The following is a 20385-nucleotide window of genomic DNA, read 5'->3' on the forward strand; positions in this document are numbered from 1 at the left end:
GGAAGGGTTAAAATTATGTCAGAGGGCGAAGAAACCATATACACCTATGGTTTTAGTTTGATACAATCATATTTTATATTTTACAAACAAAATTCTATATACAATGAAAAAGAAAAATGTGCGTAGTGTCCCCAGTGAGAAACAGGAACCTAAAATATTGGTGACATATTTGTGACTGTATTTTACAAGGTTTCCAAGGTATTCAATAAAGTCTACCATTTAGCACTCAATACATAATATACAGCAGCTATATACAATAATATGCACTGTTAATGGTTCGCTTTCTTTTGTTGACGACGTTTCGACCCTATAGGGTCTCATCATGGAGCACGACTTGGGGTTGTGGTCGAGCTCCAGGCAAAACAGGCACACACAGTGCGGATCTGTTACCGACTTCAGCCAGCTGCAGGAGCCGCAAGCCTTGAAACCGGGCATCCCTGACGTGCACCAGGAGTTAAAGATTCAAAATCGACGTCGACAAAAGTCGGCAAAAAGTCAGTCAAAAAGTGACTGGAGGTACCACTCTCTGTATCTCCGCTGGCTGGCGCATAAAAAGAAAGAACTGACATTAGCGCACGAGGGCAGCGTCTAAGTAGCTACCGCGACGTCATCCCGGCGATGACAACGCCAACGACGAACGCGGAGCTGACCGAAGCCACCTTTCGACGTGCAGGGGTACTGCTGACAAAATACTTTCCAGATCCAGTCTGACGCCTGGGGGTAATTCTAAGGTAAGGAATCTATAACTAACTGTTTCTTTCAGATCTGTATATTTTGTTCACATTTTGGAAATACATAGGTGTCCTTGATACCTATTTTCACTCCTTATATTTTACCAAACGAATTGCTATATACTTGGTACACAATGAAAAGCCATTGAAAGACGCAGCTCAGTTATTGGCTCTGGGTTCCTTGGGTTCTTGGTGAACCTAGAAGTCTTATATATCCCCACAACCTGAAAGGTCCAGCAGATGTAACGGTGTATTGCCTTTAAGAGTCTGTAATACTTAGAATAAGTTACAGGTGAAAACGTTGGAACAAATGGCTGTTTTTCTCAACTCATTTTCAATATTTCTTATTTTTAATTGTTAGTTTCTATAAAAAAAACTTGAAGACTTGAAGGATCTACACAATGACCCTTTGCTGAATCCAGCATTTTGTCTATTTCTCAGAAATGTATACCTTTCTGGGATCCATTATTGCTTTCACACCCTTTTCTACCACTAACTGGAATGAGGTTTAAAGCACAAAGAAGTAGCAAAAATAGGTTATGTCCCATTAAAATGCCAAACCTGTGTAGAAAATGTTGGTTTTCTGACCAAAGTCTGCCTGTCCCTGAAAGCTGGGAAGATGGTGATTTCAGCACCAGAAACCTTTTGTTGATACTATTTGCGGGGGAAAAACAGAAGCTTTTCTTCTGCAGCACTTTTTCCCCATTCCCCCCCACCCTCCCAAAAACATTTAGCTGTATTTTGGTTATTTTCTGGGTCCGCTCCAGGATAATCCACAAACCCTGGGTACCTTTAAAATCCTCATGATGTTGGAAGAAAATGACGCAAATTTGGCGTGGATACCTTATGTTGACAAAAGGTTACAGGTGCCTAAGCGTGAACCACCTTAAATAGCCAAAAAAGGCTTAGCACAGGGGGGGGGGGGAAGAACTAGAAGCGAAAGGCTTAAAGGCATCTTTCTAACCTTCAAACTGACAGCCAGGATTAAGGAAAACAACAAGGTGATCCTGCGCCAACTAAACTTAACAACCTGACCTAAGCCAGACCTAAAGATTAGACATGACTGCAGTCAATTTTTCACTCAACCAATTTTGCAGTAACAATAGGCCCTCAAGTTAATCTGAATGTGAAAGAATGCCAGTCGGTCAACCCATACTCTGTAGAAGTGCTATTCAGGAAGTCACTAAAGGACCCTCAGCCTCTAGAAGCAGAGTTCATTTAAGTTAGCTGGTAAGTGCAAAAGGAAAGAGGGGGCATATTTCGAAACTCTTATTCAGTGTCATTAAGTGTGTGCAAGATCATTTCCACAGGCCATGAAATGCCATGATCTATTTTGCTAATCCCTTGAGATTGGTATTTTATCTATGTCCCCTGGGGCTTACTAAAGCTGCTTCCTGCAAACACTCCCTGGCAAATAGTCTTCCTGGAATGCAATGGTTAAGCATCCTCTTACTTTAATTGTAATAAATAATATTTATGGTCTCCAGGCAATGAAACATTCACAGAAGATTCTACAGTTTGAATCCACTACATGAAGCCTTATGGGATGTAATGACATCTCTAGAATATTTAGGACATTTAGTTCCTATCTGAAATGCACCTGGATGATTGCTTATTTTGGCACAGTGCCATATTATCATACTATAAAGATATTAAGCAGCTTGTGTGTGTATTTGCGTAAACTTTAATTTATTATTCTCATTCCATTAGGTTACTTTATAGAAAACATTATTGTAACAACATTCTTGCCTCAGCGACGACATGCCTGTCACAGTAGAATGCTGAGAGAGTTCAGTGACTGTTAGGTACTGCTGTGGAGACTTGTGGGAAGATCACTGGTGTAGGAGGTATTTGTGCTTTGCCCAAAAACGTTTGTCCCCATGCCCGGCTTCATGTCATTGTTTGATAGATACCCACCCACACAGGGAACAAGTCCTAAAAAAAGAAGTGGGGGACTGACCTAGTTAGGCAGTATGCAAGTGACATCAGGGCGCGCGGCATCAGGGCGCACGACATCAGGGCGCACGACATCACACATGGCATCACAGGAATTTAAATCATAGAAAGTGGCATCACAAGCCACAACTTACAGGAAGTGGCATCACAAGTAGTGACATCAGATCTAAAGCCTTCACATATATGTTTAGCAGGTCTATCATGTGTATGTTTGAGTACATTGCGAGGATAACAGCACAGTGAGCTATGGAAGATGATATATGACTTCTACACCTTGCAATCCCCCAGTTTTATGTAAAACATTCTGTACATTCATTTGCAAACTTATATAATTTATTGTACATGTAATATGTAAAGCACTTTGACACCCTGCATTGGAATGAGTAGGGCTATACAAGAAAAAACATTATTTCAACACCTCCTATGGGGAAGTCAGCTCTATATAAATGCAATTTGCTTTGTGTAAATACTGGGAAAGACCAACACATCTGATATTCTTACAGTGCATGCATATCTTCTAAACAGGGAGTGCCCAAAGTGAAAGCTGCCTCTCTTAAGTAAGTGTGAACAGCTAACAAGGTTTGAGCCTTTGTTTCCCGTCCGCTTCATTTGCATCAGGTGTGAGGCTCCTGACTGCTCCCAGCCAAGAGACTCGAACAGAAGGAGGCCTGATGATCCCTCAAATTCAAAAGTCCAATTGGTCGCACACTGCTACACCTACCAGCGTGTTGCCCCAAAGAATTGTGGTCCCCGAAGTCAGCGTCGGCGGGTACGCCTATGCCCGAGTAATGAGTGCAAGCAAGTGCAGCGTTAGCTATCCCTGGACACGTGTTTCGAGGTAGTTGCCTCTCGTCAGCAGGGAGTAGGTGAGTGTGTAGGGTTGCTGTGTAGGCTGCTAAAATAAGTGTTCTCAGGTAAAGTACCTCTCGTAGGGCGCAGGTGCGTAACCATGAGCTCGTCAGCTCCACCGGCTCAAGGAGCCTGAATATTAACAAAAGTCCAATTGGTCGCACACTGCTACACCTACCAGCGTGTTGCCCCAAAGAATTGTGGTCCCCGAAGTCAGCGTCGGCGGGTACGCCTATGCCCGAGTAATGAGTGCAAGCAAGTGCAGCGTTAGCCATCCCTGGACACGTGTTTCGAGGTAGTTGCCTCTCGTCAGCAGGGAGTAGGTGAGTGTGTAGGGTTGCTGTGTAGGCTGCTAAAATAAGTGTTCTCAGGTAAAGTACCTCTCGTAGCGCGCAGGTGTCCAGGGATGGCTAACGCTATTCACACTTGCACTCACGACACAAGCATAGGTGTATCCGCCGACGCTAACTATGGGGACCACAGTTCTTTGGGGTAACACGCAGGTAGGTCAGCAGTGTGCGACCATTTTGTTGTAACTATTTAGTGGCTCTCTGAGCCGGGGAGTCGACGGACTCAGGTTACGCACCTGCGTTGCTACGAGAGGTACTAGACCTGATAATGATTTTAGCAGCTTACATTGCAACCCTACACTCTTTCCTACTCCCTGCTGACGATAGGCAACTACCTCGAAACACGTGTCCAGGGATGGCTAACGCTATTCACACTTGCACTCACGACACAAGCATAGGTGTATCCGCCGACGCTAACTACAGGGACCACAGTTCTTTGGGGGAACACGCAGGTAGGTCAGCAGTGTGCGACCATTTTGTTGTAACTATTTAGTGGCTCTCTGAGCCGGGGAGTCGACGGACTCAGGTTACGCACCTGCGTTGCTACGAGAGGTACTAGACCTGATAATGATTTTAGCAGCTTACATTGCAACCCTACACTCTTTCCTACTCCCTGCTGACGAGAGGCAACTACCTCGAAACACGTGTCCAGGGATGGCTAACGCTATTCACACTTGCGCTCACGACACAAGCATAGGTGTATCCGCCGACGCTAACTACAGGGACCACAGTTATTTGGGGTAACACGCAGGTAGGTCAGCAGTGTGCGACCATTTTGTTGTAACTATTTAGTGGCTCTCTGAGCCGGGGAGTCGACGGACTCAGGTTACGCACCTGCGTTGCTACGAGAGGTACTAGACCTGATAATGATTTTAGCAGCTTACATTGCAACCCTACACTCTTTCCTACTCCCTGCTGACGAGAGGCAACTACCTCGAAACACGTGTCCAGGGATGGCTAACGCTATTCACACTTGCACTCACGACACAAGCATAGGTGTATCCGCCGACGCTAACTACAGGGACCACAGTTCTTTGGGGTAACACGCAGGTTGGTCAGCAGTGTGCGACCATTTTGTTGTAACTATTTAGTGGCTCTCTGAGCCGGGGAGTCGACGGACTCAGGTTACGCACCTGCGTTGCTACGAGAGGTACTAGACCTGATAATGATTTTAGCAGCTTACATTGCAACCCTACACTCTTTCCTACTCCCTGCTGACGAGAGGCAACTTCCTCGAAACACGTGTCCAGGGATGGCTAACGCTATTCACACTTGCACTCACGACACAAGCATAGGTGTATCCGCCGACGCTAACTACAGGGACCACAGTTCTTTGGGGTAACACGCAGGTAGGTCAGCAGTGTGCGACCATTTTGTTGTAACTATTTAGTGGCTCTCTGAGCCGGGGAGTCGACGGACTCAGGTTACGCACCTGCGTTGCTACGAGAGGTACTAGACCTGATAATGATTTTAGCAGCTTACATTGCAACCCTACACTCTTTCCTACTCCCTGCTGACGAGAGGCAACTACCTCGAAACACGTGTCCAGGGATGGCTAACGCTATTCACACTTGCACTCACGACACAAGCATAGGTGGATCCGCCGACGCTAACTACAGGGACCACAGTTCTTTGGGGTAACACGCAGGTAGGTCAGCAGTGTGCGACCATTTTGTTGTAACTATTTAGTGGCTCTCTGAGCCGGGGAGTCGACGGACTCAGGTTACGCACCTGCGTTGCTACGAGAGGTACTAGACCTGATAATGATTTTAGCAGCTTACATTGCAACCCTACACTCTTTCCTACTCCCTGCTGACGAGAGGCAACTACCTCGAAACACGTGTCCAGGGATGGCTAACGCTATTCACACTTGCACTCACGACACAAGCATAGGTGGATCCGCCGACGCTAACTACAGGGACCACAGTTCTTTGGGGTAACACGCAGGTAGGTCAGCAGTGTGCGACCATTTTGTTGTAACTATTTAGTGGCTCTCTGAGCCGGGGAGTCGACGGACTCAGGTTACGCACCTGCGTTGCTACGAGAGGTACTAGACCTGATAATGATTTTAGCAGCTTACATTGCAACCCTACACTCTTTCCTACTCCCTGCTGACGAGAGGCAACTTCCTCGAAACACGTGTCCAGGGATGGCTAACGCTATTCACACTTGCACTCACGACACAAGCATAGGTGTATCCGCCGACGCTAACTACAGGGACCACAGTTCTTTGGGGTAACACGCAGGTAGGTCAGCAGTGTGCAACCATTTTGTTGTAACTATTTAGTGGCTCTCTGAGCCGGGGAGTCGACGGACTCAGGTTACGCACCTGCGTTGCTACGAGAGGTACTAGACCTGATAATGATTTTAGCAGCTTACATTGCAACCCTACACTCTTTCCTACTCCCTGCTGACGAGAGGCAACTACCTCGAAACACGTGTCCAGGGATGGCTAACGCTATTCACACTTGCACTCACGACACAAGCATAGGTGTATCCGCCGACGCTAACTACAGGGACCACAGTTATTTGGGGTAACACGCAGGTAGGTCAGCAGGGTGCGACCATTTTGTTGTAACTATTTAGTGGCTCTCTGAGCCGGGGAGTCGACGGACTCAGGTTACGCACCTGCGTTGCTACGAGAGGTACTAGACCTGATAATGATTTTAGTAGCTTACATTGCAACCCTACACTCTTTCCCACTCCCTGCTGACGAGAGGCAACTACCTCGAAACACGTGTCCAGGGATGGCTAACGCTATTCACACTTGCACTCACGACACAAGCATAGGTGTATCCGCCGACGCTAACTACAGGGACCACAGTTCTTTGGGGTAACACGCAGGTAGGTCAGCAGTGTGCAACCATTTTGTTGTAACTATTTAGTGGCTCTCTGAGCCGGGGAGTCGACGGACTCAGGTTACGCACCTGCGTTGCTACGAGAGGTACTAGACCTGATAATGATTTTAGCAGCTTACATTGCAACCCTACACTCTTTCCTACTACCTGCTGACGAGAGGCAACTACCTCGAAACACGTGTCCAGGGATGGCTAACGCTATTCACACTTGCACTCACGACACAAGCATAGGTGTATCCGCCGACGCTAACTACAGGGACCACAGTTATTTGGGGTAACACGCAGGTAGGTCAGCAGTGTGCGACCATTTTGTTGTAACTATTTAGTGGCTCTCTGAGCCGGGGAGTCGACGGACTCAGGTTACGCACCTGCGTTGCTACGAGAGGTACTAGACCTGATAATGATTTTAGTAGCTTACATTGCAACCCTACACTCTTTCCCACTCCCTGCTGACGAGAGGCAACTACCTCGAAACACGTGTCCAGGGATGGCTAACGCTATTCACACTTGCACTCACGACACAAGCATAGGTGTATCCGCCGACGCTAACTACAGGGACCACAGTTCTTTGGGGTAACACGCAGGTAGGTCAGCAGTGTGCGACCATTTTGTTGTAACTAATCCCTCAAATTCCGCCTTTGTTATGGGGCCAGCAGGAGTCTTAAATAAGAAAGCCCCGTCCCCGCCTTCACGTTGTTGCTTGTTGCAGATGGAAAGCAGACAAAGTGCAGGCACTGCTGAAAGTGTCCCAGTGTTGGAAATTTCACCGGGACGAGTACTGCACATTATTCACTGGAGTCCAAATGCTTGGCAGGATGGACTGCGTTCACCCTGTCAAAAAAGTGGGTGGATGCCACCCACCTGCGTGTTCCCCCGACTCGTGCCCTCCACCCACCTTCAAAAACACCTGCAAAGCTTCAATCGCTTGAAGAGCTCTCATGGTAGGAGGGAGAAGAACCCTTCCAAGGGTCAGGAAGTAACCCTTCTCTCCGAACACCTTTCTGAAGCCATTTTACCATGTAGCAGCATGCCACCTCCTCTTTTCATCATAGTAGTCTTCAATCTCATATGGCATTGTCTTCCTTGCAAGAGGCTTTCTTCCTATACCAACACATGAAATTGGAAGGATAGCGCTTCCTTTTTTTCACTGTTTTAGGTTTATCTTTTCGTAGGAACAGTAGATAGAAGAGTGTTCTTGCCTGTACTTATTTTTTGCCTTCTGAAAGAAGTTTACTCTCTTATGTTTCACTCTGTAAAGTGACCAATGAAACAACTGTATATATTTTCTATCTTCCTCCTATGGCACGCCCTGTATATGTAGTATCTAATCTAGAACAAATATTTAGATCTTGCATTGCATTAGTGTTAATGTTTATGGATTTACCTGCATCTTCCAATCCCATATTTTTAAGCCGGAGATTCTGTCTCCAACATTGCCCACCTTCTGTCATACGTGATCAAAGACATCCTTCAAATCACACTGACATTGTTCTTAATTTCTCTTAGCAAGGCATCCATATTTGTTTAATTATGACTTGAATGGTGAGGCCATCTCAGCAGAGTTCCTGGTTGAGTTTCTTGAAGGAATGTGACACTGCACTGTGTACCTTCTGTCATATGTGAGCAAAGACATCCTTCAAATCACACTGACATTGTTCTTAATTTCTCTTAGCAAGGCATCCATATTTGTTTAATTATTACTTGAATGGTGAGGCCATCCTCAGCAGAGTTCCTGGTTGAGTTTCTTGAAGGAATGTGACACTGCACTGTGTCCAGGATCTTCCTGTGTGAGGGCTTACATGGAGAGGTGAATAGCTTATTGAGAATTTTGGATCTCATTGTTTCCCTTCCACATGAGATATCTTTTTGTGACTTCCTTCCATTTTACTAGGATCCCAGCCACGAAGGGAAAAGGCTGCTGCTTCCCCAACATCATGGACCCTTGCTCCACCAGGCCTCAATTTCTGAATAACAAGTTACTTACCTTCGGTAACGCATTATCTGATAGAGACTTCTAGCTGCAGATTCCTTACCTTTGAATCAGATAACCGAGCCATACCATCCCGGCGGTGGGTTGCGGACACATGAGCTAGACTAAAAAGTCTTGCAGGACTGAGCAGGCAAAGTGCCCGTCCCTGCGTACTTGACCATCAAGGCAATAATGTTTTGCAAACGTATGCAATGATGCCCACGTCACTGCCTGACAGATGTCTTGGAGTGGGACACCCCGTGCCAAGGCTGTAGTTGCAGCCTTTCCCCCGGTGGAATGTACCCTTAATCCCTCAGGGGGCTGCTTCTTCGCAAAGGCATAACAGATTTTAATGCAGAGAACAACCCAGCGAGAGATGGTTCTTTTCTGCACAGTTTTTTCCTTCTTTGCTCCCACATACCTCACAAAGAGTTGGTCATCCACCCGGAACTCTTTTGTGCGGTCAAGGTAGAACGACAACGCTCTTTTTGGGTCTAGTCGGTGGAGATGCTCCTCTTCCTTAGAGGGATGTGGGGGAGCAAAGGTGGGCAAAGTAATGGACTGACCGAGATGGAATGGGTTCACAACCTTTGGTAAGAATAATGTCCTGGTGCTAAGCACCACCTTGTCCGGAAAGGACATAAGATAAGGAGGCGAGCTGGATAACACCTGCAATTCACTCACCCTCTGGGCCAATATAATCGCCACTAAGAAGGCTGTTTTGATGGTCAACAGCCAGAGGGGACAATTGTGCAAAGGCTCGAAAGGAGCGCACATCAGATAAGTGAGGACCAAATTAAGGTCCCATTGTGGCATAACAAAGGGTGTAGGTGGAAATAAATAAACCAGCCCTTCCAAAAATCTATTAACAATAGGAGATTTAAAGAGGGAAGGTTGGTGTGCCAGCCGCAAAAAAGCAGACAGAGCAGAAAGGTAACCCTTGAGAGTTCCCAAAGCAGAGCCCTGCTGGGGAAGGGTAAGAATGAACAAAAGAACAGTAGAAAGAGGAGCAGAAAGAGGGTCAATAGACCTTTCTGTACAGTATAACACAAATTTCTGCCAACGACAGGCGTATGCTGACTTAGTGAAGGGCCGCCTGGCCGCCAGAATAACATTACAGACTTCGGGAGGAAGGTCAAAAGCCATCAACTGCCGCTGCTCAGTCTCCACGCATGGAAGCGCAGAGTTGACAGGTTCGGGTAGGGAACCCTTACCTGCTGCTGTGACAGAAGATCCTCCTGAAGGGGCAGCCTGATCGGAGGATCGACACTCATGCTCAGAAGCTCTGGATACCAGAATCTCCTTGTCCAGTCTGGCGCCACTAGGATGACTTGGGCCTGGTCGCTCCTTATCTTCTTCAGAACCCAGGGCAGGAGTGGTATGGGCGGAAAGGCGTACAACAGAACAGAGCTCCACTCGCGACAAAACGCATAGCTGAGTGATAGCTGCCTTGGAAACTCCAGCGCGCAGTACTGCTGTCATTGCACCTTCTCTTCAGAGGCAAACAAATCTATCCAAGGTTCTCCCCACTGTTGAAAGAGACCTTGTGCCACCTCCGAATGGAGACGCCATTCATGATCCTGAAGGCATCGACGGCTGAGATTGTCTGCCCTGGCGTTCAGAGAACCGGGTCTGGTGGCTTAGTGGACTAATGCATACACTCTAGGGGCCTGTGTTTGACCTCATGGTCACAGGTTCAAATCCCGGGTCCACTAAGCCTTTCATCCATCTGAGGTCGATAAAATGAGTACCATTGAGTTGGGTAACAATAAACATCTGTTAACTACCATCATGACTCCAGATGGACTATTGCCAACCACACAGTGTTCATTCCATCCAAAACTACCTAGAAACGGTTGAGCCTCACCAGGCTATTTACTTCCTTGTTAGGCAACTTCTTTGGCTTTAATCTAAAGAGCGGCCTGCCAAAACCTTGCAGTGAAGCACTCCTTCTCAGGGGTTACTTCATCGCCCAATCTCAAGGGACTTCACTGCAGACTTTATGGCGAGGCGGTATCTCCTTTTTTCCATAACGCTTCCTTTAACACACTCTTTTGTTTCATGTCTGTCTGACACACAAGACTATCTCGCTTCACTCATGGGAACACCCCATCAGCTTTTTCTCCTTCGTCGGGACCCCACTTTTCTGTGTTCTAGATAGTGCTCTTTTTTCTCATTCAGCAGAAGGATGTCTCGCGCAGTGGGAGGGGAAGGACCTTTGGATTAGGTGTAACACATACCCCACTGATGCCCGGCTCATCTGTTGCCAGGCACAAGTCTAAATGACAGCACAAAATAACTAATGTCGGAGGAGAGGTTTGCCCAGTAAGGCTGTATACCTCAGTAAACTAACCAGTGGACAAGAAACATGACCATTTGTAAATAAATCTTGCGCTTTATGTACCATGGCCACCAGTTGTCTTTACATTAGGCTGGGCGTTAATGTATTTCGGCGAATGATACATGAGTAGAGTTGGGCACGACCTATGGCTCAGTGAATGGAGTCAATATCCAAAGGTATTACAGTTCAGACTCAAACAGTTTGCTGCTAACATGAATGTTTAATGTTTTTTTAATGATTTTCTTCCGTGGGGTTGCTGTTCACTAGTCAACTATTGCCTCTTGAAGTGTCAGCAAGGCAGATTCATTTTAAGTCCGTTGATCTCGCCACTTGGAGTGCGCTATAAGAAACAAAAGCCCAATATTTAGAGTCAACATTTAGTATGCTAGATTTAGTTAGATTATACATGAACACAGGGCCTTCTTACAAAATAATACATCCAACACTGTTTTTGTTCTTTTTACACAATATACAGATACGTTGAGCAAGAAACACACACTGGAAATTAGGCCAAAGGAGTTTAGGAAAAGAATTACCCAAACTGTGACTGGTACAATTGGTCTTAGTTTCCATTCATTAACTACCAACAGGGTATTCCTTCACCAGTAGGATGCTTTCCTAAAAGAACACGGCCACTTTGAAGTTTTCATCGGCGGAGAGCTTGCATTCTCTACTGCTCCTCTCCTTGCCCTCATGTCACTAAAAGTAACTTCCGGGGAGTGCAGGGGGTGGGCCTCTTACTGAAGACACAATTTAATTGTAATTAAAAGTTAACGGATAAACTCCGATACCTGTGCAAACAAGAATGTGCATAAGGAACGGAATGATGAGCTGTATTTTATTTATCACACGCTCCTGATGGATTCCGACACATCGAATCTGCTGAAATGCATCTGGTAGTGGGAAAGGCCGCGAAAAAAAGGCACAACTTGCGGAATGCTGTGTATTCAAAGCGATTCTTCATGTTATCCCTCTTGAAACTCAAAATAGTAGCTATTTACCACAAATGCTACATACTTCTCTCCGGGTTAAAGGTGTTTACCACGGTTAGCAAACACTCCACTGTAATCCACCCAACTTGTAATGATGGCCTCTTATTGAGCTGTAATAGAATCCAATTTAAGACGCTGGAACAGAGGCCTGTCAACAACTTTGTCAAATTATCCCTCAGCTCAAAGTAGTACAGACTGAGTCCTGTAGGTTTAAAATTTAAGAAGTGCTGGGGATGTATAAATTAAGCATAAATGCAGAGAAGTTTTAAGATAAAGAATGAAAAGTTACTTGTAATCCTAGATCTCCATTCTGGGAATCATCATTGACGTCAAAAGGTTTTAAATAGTCCCACCCATTTGAGGGAGCTCTTTACAACACATAATATGTTACAGCCTGATTTAGAGTTTGGCTGACTGGTTACTACATTAACCGCCTGCCCTATTTAGTGCAAGTCTGACTATCATCTTTCCACCTGCTGTGCCATGATTGGCTTCATCGATGAAAAGCTTACCTTACTCCGACAGCCTCACAGCGAGCTGGCTGTCACAGTAAGAGCAGACCTAGGGTGACCAGATTCTCAAAACAAAAAATGGGGACATGTCATAGACATAGAAGTAGGACTACGGTTTGCAGTAACCATCGACATAAAAGTAGGACTATTTGACAGCTGTCATAGACATAGAAAAAGGACTACAATTACAGCTCCCTCCACAGACCGAGATGAAGCATTACAGACAACAAATCTGCGGTCTTTTATTGGCAACCCTCTCCTTCACACAGCAGCATTAGTACTTTTTATTACATTTACACTTTTAAGGACTATAGCATATATTTGCCAAAAATAAATAAAACATCACAGGCTAGCAAACGCCAGATTTACTAGCTTTATCAATGCTCGTTTCTATAGCTGCGCGTCAGCACCACATGAAGTACAACTCACCAGTGTTGCTTAGTTGCTCATGACAGAAAAGCATGGGAGGTAAACTGCGGAATGCTAAATTGCCAAGTGGCAGCCATGGACCAATGTACAAAAAAAAACTTCTCTCGAGGTATTACTGCCTTAGGGTCTTAAGGGTGGCAAAGGTTGGCCGACCACACTGTCCTCCCACATTTGCGTAGTCACTGCTGAGATGTCATGTTACCTTACTGGGGTATGTATAGTGCACTCTAGCCATTGGTATCATCTCATAATGCAATAGCGTGAAGACCTGAGCAAAAAGCTCGAGCAGCGCTGCTCGCCTCTCCCACAGGCGTCAATACTGCTCCTTTAAGTCCTTTCCAGCTAAACAGTTTGCCGTGATCTGAAAGGTCAGTCAAAAGGTCAAGTCATAGCTTTGATATGGAGAACACAAAGCATGCATCAATTGGTTATGAATAAAACATGCAATGAGCAATGCATTAATCCTTGCACGGTATGCATAAGGGCTACTGAAAAGTTTGTATGACTATGAATACAAGCTACAGGATGAAGAAATATTGTTTTATCCAAAGATGAAACTTTGGCTGGCACGATGACGTAGGTGGCGCTGCGTGTAAAATGTCTCTCTTCAAAGGATTTCCCTTCTTGCTACAGCGCTCACCTCAGTGACAACACATGACGTAAACAGTGCAAAGAGAGCATGCGCGCCCATGCTCAACCGGAACAATGAAAAACAGGGACATTTCTGTGTTTAACGGGGACACTGTTTGAAAACAGGGACATTTGAGTCACTTGGAGAAAAGTGTCGGGACACTTCACCAAAAACGGGGACCGTCCTGGGAAAACGGGGACGTCTGGTCACCCTAAGCAGACCAGCCATGTTTAGTGCTGATGGTCTGATGTCCTTTTTTTCTGTCGGTCTCAGCCAGCGAAAACCTGGCAGTGATTAACAGAAAAACAATACTGACCCTTGACTCCAGGGGAAAAACTTCCTGGCTGTGGAGGTCCTTGGTTATCTGTTCAAATGCAGTTTTTAACCCCTTCGCTGCGGCGCGAATTCCGCCGCAGCGCTGGGAAGTTTGGGGGGTTTGCGGCGCCGCTATGCTCATGACGGAACCACGCCGTCATGAGTCACGGGTGAGCTGTGCTCATGACGGCGTGGTTCCGTCATGACTCCACCCACTTGCGCTAATCGCCCGCACAGGCGGGGAATTAGCGCCGCGTGGGCGGAGCGGCCGCCAACGGCCGCAGCATGACGGAACCACTCCGTCATGAGCACACGGCGCCCGTGGCTCATGACGGAGTGGTTCCGTCAAGGGCATGCAAGGGGTTAAAAAACTAAGTTTAATGGACAGCTCTCAAAACAGTCAGTAGCCATCTACCAAACGTTTGGTACCTTCACAGGCCAGCAGTGGATCTCTAAATATGGTGATCCTTTGCCAGGGAAAGTGATGGAAGTAAATTATTTTCCCTGACAGAGTAAATATCTCCATACAGTAAATAAGGCCCTTTGTCAAGTCTCACAATTGTGCATGCACCCTGAAAATATATAGTGTTAAACTGATTATGCTTGTGCTAATACTGGGGGAACTGCATGAAGTGTGCAGGAGCTCTACAAGAACTAGAGGCTAAGGGGTTAAATGGACACCCTAGCCTTCAGCTTTCCACTGTGTCCTGCATTTCCACCAGGGAGACCAGTGTTAATCCTTGTTCTTCCAAGATCTGGATCATCAAGGAGGACTACAGGGTCACTTATTTCTTGGACTGGTGTGTCTCCAGTGCTGGGGCTATCTACCAAAAGGAGTGTTGTTGTTGGGTGTTGTGATCAATTAGCGCGGTGAAGCCTGTGCCTTTTGGTGCCTCTCCTTATTCTTGTGCCTTGTGTGTTTAGGGGCAAAGTGAAGATGAACCACTGTGAGGTCTAAGGTGTTCACTTAAGAGAGTGACTCCATTTGAGACCAAATTCCTTGACTCTGAAGAACAAGTGAGATGGTTCTTCATGCTGGTAGGAAACCATCTGTTACCGTGGACTGAACTGGCCAAGCTTTCTGGAAAGGACAATTTCTCATGTTCTCTTCATTCATCGTCCACAAGAGAGATAACAAAGCTGCCAGTCATGTCAGTTCATGTCCTGCTGATTAATTCTCTGCTCCAGGGAAGGCACTGACAGCCTGAAAATGATTTGTAGACCCAGACATTTGCATGGTTGTCACCACTGACTGGAAGTCTTGCAGGACCTTGCTGTATTGACGGCCTTTTCAATTTTCCAATTACCAAATACAATTGTATAGTTGGAAATACAGTAAGGTGTCCAGCAACACCGGGGCGGTGATGTTAGTGGAGGGGCAAGGAAGTGGTCGTCAGGGTTGGGGTCTGCAAATGAGTGGATGCCTAGCCTACTTGCGTGACCAATTGCACCTTTATCCTGTGGAGGTGGCACTAAGGGGTGATTGGTTATGGGGACAGAGGGAGCGTATAACTGTGGGTTACATGCGCGCTTCCTGAATCCAGCCAATGCCCAGCGAACACATTGCCTTAGCTTGTAAAGGAGGAACAGAGGCGTTGTGAGTGGCCAGGGGGAAGCTCTGTACAGTTTGATTGCAACGTGAGGTTGGAATGGAGTGGGGTGGATTCAGTAATGCAGGAAGTGGGCCTGAGCGCACAATACGTATGGATGCAAGTCTGGGGCACCCATCCCACTCTGTGATTGTGGTAGCATAAGCAGTTCATATGTGGCATGGGGTTGTTGGCCAGCCCACACCAGTGACATCAAATTTAATCATAGGTGCTTGAGGAAGCTAACAGTGAGAAGGACTGGAACATTCACAAACAGATAAAGAAATTTGGGCAACACAACCATTTTCGCTATGGCGATGCGGCCTGCCATCGACAGAGGTAGTTTAAACCACATCAGAATGTGGTCCTCCAGTCAGTCCATGGCCCGACTTTAGTTGGCTCACCACAGCTCTTCGGAATCTCTGCCATTCCAGATGCCTACAAATTTGATTGGGCTGGAAGCTCATTGCAGCGAATATTCGGAGGTGAAGGGAGAGGTTGATTCCATCAAGGGGAAGAACACCAACTTGGCCCAAATTACCTGTATGCCTGAGTGGTCACCAAATCTCACAACCTCACGAATCAGAGGTGCCAAGTTGACCTGGAGGTCTTCTACATAAAGAGTGATGTCATCTGCATATAAGGATATAACAAGACTCTGGGATGTGAAACCTAAGCCCCTGGCTGCATGGTGTTAACGGGGTTGTGCAGCAAGGGTCTCCATTGCAATGGCAAGCAAGGGGGACAGCGGAAGCCCCGGTCTTGTGCCCCTAGTGACGAGAAAAGGGTTGGAAATGAGCCCGTTGAGACGCTAGCAACTGGTTGATAGGATGTATGGGAGCCGGATCTGTGTGTGTAACTCATAACTCCCAAAGCTACTGAAATTGACAGTGACATTTGTATTCATAACTATACTCTTTAGGATGCATGTACTGGAACGTTCTAGCAGAATAAAATAGAACAATTAAGGCTGTGCTTAACCTTCAAAGTTATACAAAAGATTCACATTGGTAACATAAATAAAGTACAGATATATATATATATATATATATATATATCTACAGCAAAGTTTGCCTGTTGAAGAGAAAGCCGCACTACAGGTAAGTTTATGCCAATATATATATATATCATCTACTGGCGGTCGCATAGTTACAACCTAGTTTCCATAGGAAATCTAAAAATTCTATTTTGAATAACTTTGGCGCCGGTTGACGAATCCTCGCGAAATTTTCAAAACAAATGGGGCGCTCCGTTCAGCTCCTACCCTGAAAGTCTCGGGGTGATTCGTCAAGCGGGGGCCGAGAAAAAGGGGGGTCCCAAAACACGTTTTTCCCATGCATTTTTCCATAGGACCTTTAGTCGCAGATACAGCCCGAACGGCTGAAAAGAATTACATGAAATTTGGCAGAGAGGTAGCCATAAGGTCAAGTAAGTGCCTTTTGCAGGTCTGGTGTAAATCTGTTCAGTATTTCCTGAGAAAATAGCATTTAAAAGCATATCAATATCTATACACGCGCACCGTGCGCGCACTGTGCGCGCACCCTGCCGTGCGCGAGCGCAATACTGATTGGTTGTTAGATGTCGGTAAACATTCGAATCGGTCGAAACCAGGAAGTGTCGGCCGCCATTTTGTCTCTCGCAGTCTGAGGGGGTGAAAAAAAAAGGTGGAGAACGTGAAAAGGGGGCAGAGTGGACAGTTTCTGACCCCCTAGCCTTGGTTAGGGGGTCACAGAAGGACCCCTAAGGGAGAAAAAAACAATTTTTGTTTTTTTTTAAAATCGCGAGGTGCGCGCACCTCGCGCGCACGGCACGCACTGCAAACCGTGGGTGCTCGGTGCGCGTAGCGCACCGAGCGCCTACACCGCGCGCACGGTGCGTGCACGGTGAAAAACCTGAAAAAAAATTAATAAATACATAACTTAGCATTTAAAAAACCGTACAAATTCATTGAAAAAACCATAGGTTTCACACCCGTTATAGTTACGAATTAGCATTTAAAAAACCTTGCAAATTCACTTAAAAAACCATAGGTTTCACACATGTTATTCCCCCGTTATAGTTAGTGCAGGCAACTATAACTCACGCGACCGCAATCCTCTGCTGATGACGTCAGATATTACATCACTGATGACATATGTGTCTTTATGAAAAATAAATATTTGTAATATATGTATAGCTAAAGATTAATGGAAGAAGACATGGGTAAATAAGTGTCTAAATACAGTGATGTAATATCTGACGTCATCAGCAGAGGATTGCGGTCGCGTGAGTTATAGTTGCCTGCACTAACTATAACGGGGGAATTTCATTGGTTTTTTACGAGTGAAATGTCCAGCTAACTATAACATGTGTGAAACCTATGGTTTTTTAAGTGAATTTTATATATATATATATATATTTTTTTTTTTATATTTATATATATATATATATATATATCTTTATATATATATATTATCTACTGGCGGTCGCCAGTAGATAGTTATAGTTAGGACCATGTTTCCATAGGAAATCTGAAAATTCTATTTTTAATAACTTTGGCGCCGGTTGACGAATCCTCGCGAAAGTTTCAAAACTAATGGGGCGCTACGCTCCGCTCCTACCCTGAAAGTCTCGGGGTGATTCGTCAAGCGGGGGCTGAGAAAAAAGGGAGGTCCCAAAACGCGTTTTCCCCATGCATTTTTCCATAGGACCTTTAGACACAGCTACAGCCCGAACGGCTGAACAGAATTACTTGAAATTTGGCAGAGAGGTAGCCATGAGGTCAAGGAAGTGCCTTTTGTAGGTCTGGTGTAAATCTGTTCAGTAGTTTCTGAGAAAATAGCATTTAAATCAATATATATATCTGTAAGCGCGCTCCGTGCGCTTACGGTAAGCTTACCGTACGCGTACGGTGACGTGCGCGAGCGCGATTCTGATTGGTTGTTAGATCAAAGTAAACATTCGAATCGGTCGAAACCAGGAAGTATCGGCCGCCATTTTCTGTCTCTCGCAAAGAAAAACAAAGGTTGATAACAGGAAAAGGGGGAAACGAAGAGAGTTGCAGACCCCCTAGCGTTCGTCAGGGGGTTCACGAAGGACCAAAAAGTATGAAAAATAAATTTAATAATTTTTAAAAAAAATCGCGGAGTGTGCGTAGGGTAAGCTTACCGTACGAGTACGGTAAAAAAAAATAAAAAATAAAAAAGAATTAACAATCACATTTAATATATAAATCTAAGGACCCCCAAGGGAGAAAAAAACAATTGATATTTTGTAAAAAATGGCGTGGCGTGCACGGTACGAAATGCGCACGGTGCGCCGAAAAATTAACAATAAATAGATAACTTAGCATTTAAAAAACCGTACAAATTCACTGAAAAAACCATAGGTTTCACACACGTTATAGTTAGGAATTAGCATTTAAAAAACCTTGGAAATTCACTTAAAAAACCATAGGTTTCACACAAGTTATAGTTAGCTGTACATTTCACTCGTAAAAAACCAATGAAATTCCACGTTATAGTTAGATCAGGTAACTATAACTTGCGCGACCGCAATCCACAATGTGTCATTTGAGATGTCATCATTGATGTGATGAGTGATGTCACTGCCCATGTCATGAGTGATGTAATATGTGACGTCATCAGCAGTGGATTGCGGTCGCGCAAGTTATAGTTACCTGATCTAACTATAACGTGGAATTTCATTGGTTTTTTACGAGTGAAATATACAGCTAACTATAACTTGTGTGAAACCTATGGTTTTTTAAGTGAATATATATATATACACACACAAATACTTTAAGTAAGAGAAAAGAAAAAGTTCCTCTTATATCAAATAAAGAGGCTGACCTTAATTGAAGAGATGACGCAGTACAGCTTGGCCCACAGCTGCATCTCACGCTGGGTAGATTGTAGACAGTAATGTCTTGTAAAAGTGTGGACATTTTTCCATGTCGCAGCACGGCATAACATGTCCTATGTCACTCTAGCAAACAGAGCTGTACTTTTATGGATTATTATTGATCCGAATAAAGTTTTATTGACTTTTATTGACTTGATTATAAGATTGTCGATACTGTGACTGGTATGGGTGATACTGTTGAGCCCTTTGGTAACCTCCCTTGTAAGTGGTGAATCCTTGCCCTCTAGCACATCTGAAAGGCACCCTTCTATATTGTAGTGTGAACAGCGACTTTGCGTTTTCCGTGTCATTTTTAATCGGCAACAGTGCCTCATCTATGTGCTTTCTGTAGAGGGACTCACCATCGAAAGCCATATTCAAAACCTTCGACTGCACATCAGGTCTAAAGGTGGTTACTTTCAGCCATCCTTGATGTCGGAGCACAGCAGCTCCCGACAGTTGTCGAAAGCCAGTATTGACCACGTCAAGGGCACAGTCAGTGGTTTCTGAAGCTGCACACTCACCTTTCACATGTATCTTACGTGCCTCTTGTCTCTATCTTCAGGGTTAAGGTCAATTAACCCTGCCATGTCAGACCACATTTGATGGTCATAGCCGCCGATAATGGCTGGAGCATTCGCTGCCCTAATTGTCACAGCTGCCATAGAAGAAAAACGTTTTTCTAAAATGTCCATCCTATGCCCTTCTTTATCCGGAGTAGTAATCGCGGTAGCAGGGTTTTTAGAGCGTCTTTTTACAACATGAGAAATGACCGAATCTGGCTTGGGATGCCCAATGAGGCAAGAAGGAGAGTCATCTGGAGCCCTATGCTTCTTCTCAACATGGGGCAGCAATGATGGTATGGACGCTGGTGTTTTCAGTATCTTAATGCCTTCCTGTCATATATGATCTATAATAGGTATGGAGCGTACCAATTTTCTTGTGTCTTCCTTGCAGTCATATAAGAAGCATTCGGTCTGT

At 45.3% G+C, this 20385-nt stretch overlaps 1 protein-coding gene across 6 annotated transcripts in view; it reads right to left on the reverse strand.

Moving 5' to 3' along the window:
• Positions 1-11267: 11267 nt before the first annotated feature.
• Positions 11268-20385, reverse strand: part of LOC146868160 (uncharacterized) — a 402248-nt gene continuing 393130 nt past the window's right edge. For all 6 annotated transcript variants that reach the window (XR_014962423.1, XR_014962424.1, XR_014962422.1 and 3 more), the window contains one exon: positions 11268-11394. The gene's annotated coding sequence lies outside the window, so the exon portion shown is untranslated. The remainder of the gene's footprint in view (positions 11395-20385) is intronic.

Source organism: Triturus cristatus, chromosome 1_2 (genome assembly GCF_964204655.1).
Source record: "Triturus cristatus chromosome 1_2, aTriCri1.1, whole genome shotgun sequence".
NCBI classification, from domain to species: Eukaryota; Metazoa; Chordata; class Amphibia; order Caudata; family Salamandridae; genus Triturus; species Triturus cristatus.